This window comes from Castor canadensis, chromosome 2, assembly GCF_047511655.1.
Source record: "Castor canadensis chromosome 2, mCasCan1.hap1v2, whole genome shotgun sequence".
Taxonomy (NCBI): Eukaryota; Metazoa; Chordata; class Mammalia; order Rodentia; family Castoridae; genus Castor; species Castor canadensis.
In genome coordinates, this window is record NC_133387.1 from 15,281,032 (window position 1) to 15,284,725 (window position 3,694).

Here is a 3,694-nt window from a genome sequence, read left to right on the forward strand (position 1 = left end):
CTCTCATCCTCAGTTTGTGAAACTGAAAACCATCCTTCTGTCAGATTTTGCTCAAACCCTTGACTTCATGTATTTATATCTGTAGTATCATTTAATTCCTTTTTGCTGTCTATTGACCACAATCAGGTATTCTGGGGTCTTCAAAATTGGTCTCAAGGGGCTGGAAGTGAAGCTCAGTAATAGAATGCTTACCTAGCATGCATGAGGCCCTGCGTTCCATCCCCAGAACTGGAAAAAAAACAGACAAAAAAACTCACATGTCCCTATGACATTCCAACACAAGCTTTTCTTCCCATCCCCTGATTCTGGGCTTTCTCTTCATGCTGTCTTTTTGTCAACCTATCCACTTTTTTGTTTTTTTCAAGAATTTGTTAGCATTTAATAAACCTCCCTCTGTACTTAAAGCCACCTCCCCCGCCTCCCGCCCCCACGTGCACACACCCTTAATATCCTCAGCTCTTCTGCTGAAGAATTCGGCCTTCACAGTGGCCCTGTCACACTGCATCAGTGATTTGGCCACTCCAGTCTTGTTTTCACAGCATTTACCGGTGTCTGCTCACTGCCCAGGGTCCCCAATTTATCAGGGTCACTGTGGGGCAGAAAGCTGTGGTTCCTCTTTGCTAATGCCTCATACCAACTTTCCCAAAAGTAACCTGGGTGGTACTTGTCCAAGTGGACCAGCCTGACCCCAGCCTCCTGGGTGCTTCCTGTGCCTGCCAATGTGTCTGTGCCCATGGTTCACATGGCCCCAAAGTTTCCAGGTCCTCCTCAGTCTGTATGGCGTGTTGGCAGCCAAGACAAAAGAGCCCTAGCCAGCTCTTTCGATCCTGGGACGACTCGGGGTCCCATACCCTCCACAACTCTTTCCTGGAGGTCACCCTCCCCACCCTGCCCCGAAGTGGAGTGCTGTGGCCATTAACCATGCAGAACTTCCCTGCTAATCGTGAGTTCTTTTTGTCAGAAACTTGGGGGCAATTCTTTTTTATCTCCTGCATCCCTTGGACAAAGTATATAGCAAGCTTTAAGCACATAGTAAACATCCTCTGTTTGATTAGCAAATACTGCCAGAAAGTGGTAGGCTTTGTTATTTCAGCTTCTGCTGTGAGGCCCCTATGAGGCCTTAGCTCCGGAAGTTCTGAGCTGGTAGGAACAGCATAGACCAGTGCTAGTCTAATGGTTCCCAAATGTCACTCTCGAGTTGGATTGCAAGATCTGTGCTGAAGAACCTTTGTAAATGCCACAATGTACCCACACCCAGTACAATTGAAAAAAAGATACCCTGAAAAAAAAAGGCACAAATTCCAAGCTTGTGGAAACTTACCTCTCAGGCTGGGGACTAGGAATCTGTACACTGAGCAAACTCATGTGGCCATCCACACTCAGTCAGGATGGAGACACGTTCTTTAGTATAGACTCCTATTTTTCTAACTTTTGTTTTTTGAGACAAGGTCTTACTATGTAGCTCAAACTGGCCTCTGACTCATGATACTTTTTCCTTTTTTTTGTGGTACTGGGGTTTGAACTCAGGTCCTACACCTTGAGCCACTCCACCAGCCCTTTTTTTTGTGAAGGGTTTTTTTGAGATAGAGTCTCACAAACTATTTGCCTTGGGCTGGCTTTGAACCACTAGTCTCCTGATCTCTGTCTCCTGAGTAGCTAGGATTATAGGCATGAGCCACTGGTTCCTACCTTGTGATTCTCTTACTAGAGCTTCCCGAGTACTGAGATAGATTACAGGCGTGCCCCACCACACCTGCCCCTATTTTTTCACTTCTAATATTGAGGTTCCCAAAACTAGAAATTATTTTTCATGTTCATATTGTAAATGACAAGGCAGGACTCAAGAAAACCCCTAGAGGGGCCGCCTGAATAATAGCTATGCTGCTTATGTTGAAGTAGTCTAAAAATTTGGACTGGGCTATAACTCATTGATAGAGCACTTGCCTACCATGCAGAAGGCCCTGAATTCTATCTCCAGGGCAGCAAAAAAAAAATATATATATATATGTATATATACACACAAGTTTCTCTGTAATTGGGAATTTTTCAGCAGTCACCAGCATAAGAGCAAATTCTAAAAGCAGTGTTCCCAATCTTTATTCCCTCCAGGTTGTTTCTAAGTAATACATAATGGTAGCAGTTCCCTTGGAGATTAAAAAAAAAAGGGGGGGGGGGGGCTGGCAGAATGGTTTGAGTGGTAGAGAATCTGCCTAGCAAGTTTGAGACCAGTTCAATCCCCCCTAAAGAAAATACAGTATTTTCGCAGGATACATAATTTTTAAAGTTAAAAAGAAATATTTTGGAGGCCAGGCATGGTCACTTATGTGTGTAATTCCAGCCACTCGGGAGCCAGGGATAGTTGGATTGAAATCTGAGGCCAGCCTGGGCAAACTTGTGAGACCCTATTTATAAAACCAACTAATCACTACTTACTTTGGTAACAGATATACTAAAACTGGAACAATACAAAGAAAATTAGCATGGCCCCTTGTGCAAGGATGATACTGAAAGTTCTGAGGTGTTCCATATTTAAAAAACAAAACAAAATTAGCTGGAAGTGTGGCCCTGAGTGAGATAGAGTGAAGCCTTGAGTTCAAATTCTGGTAATGCAAAAAAAAGAAAAAGAAAAAGGCTATAGCCAGACAATGGTGGCTCACAACCGTAATCCTAGTTACTTGCGAGGCTGCAATCAGGAGGATCGAGGTTCAAGGCCAGCCTGAGCCAAAAGTTTGTGAGATTCCCCATCTTCAGAATAACCAGAGCAAATGAACTGGAGGTGTGGCCCAAGTGGTAGAGCACCTGCTTTGCAAGAAGAAAGCCTTAAGTTCAAGCCCCAGTCCCACTAAACAAACCAAAAACTCTAAAGCACAAAGGGCTGGGGCATGGCTCAAAGTACTCGCCTAGCATGCTCGAAGCCCTGGGTTCAATCCCCAGTACTGCAAAGATAAATAAATAAAATTCGATATACTATATAAGAATTTTGATAAGTAAGTATGTGTTAGCTCTTCATAATTATAATGAAATACCTGAGATAAAGTAATTTGTAAATAGAAAAGACTTACTTTGGTTCCCAGTGTAGAGGTGCCAGTCAAGATGGGGCTACCCACTGCTTTGGACTTCTGGTGAGGCACTGAATGGTCGGGGTGAGAAGTGTGTGGTGGAGTAGAGCTGCTAATGTCACAAGCTGGGGAGCAGTAGAGAAGGAGGATGGAGCCGAGGTCCCACAGGGCCACTTGGGGACATGATCTCCAGTGACCTCAGGACCTTCTATAGCATCACCTTGGGGACCAAACCTTTAAAAGATAGGCCTTTGGGGGACTTTCAACACCCAAACCACAGCAAAATGCAACTCATCTATCCTCAAAGAGCAACCTTTGGATGATTTGCAGAGTTGACACCTATTAACCTGTGTTTCAGTCCTTGGCAATTTTTTTTTTTTTTCAATCTGGGATTTGAACTCCAGACCTCACACTTGCTAGGCAGGCGCTCTACCACGTGAGCCACTCTGCCAGCTCATTTTTTTGTGTTGGTTTTTTTTTGAGATAGGGTCTTACGAACTGCTTTGCCGGGTTAGTCTCAAACCACAATCCTCCTGATCTCTGCCTCCTGAGTAGCTAGGATTACAGGTATGAGCCACCAGTGCCCCAGTCTTGGCAATTATTTTTGAGTATCAGTTGAACAATGTATGCTTTGG

The 3,694-nt window shown here is 44.3% G+C and overlaps 1 non-coding gene across 1 annotated transcript; it reads left to right on the top strand.

The window, feature by feature from the left end:
• Window positions 1–2,425: 2,425 nt before the first annotated feature.
• On the top strand, window positions 2,426–2,533 carry LOC141421023 (U6 spliceosomal RNA). Its single transcript, XR_012445730.1, has one exon. It is a non-coding gene; the product is annotated as a U6 spliceosomal RNA (small nuclear RNA).
• The last annotated feature ends 1,161 nt before the right edge of the window (window positions 2,534–3,694 follow it).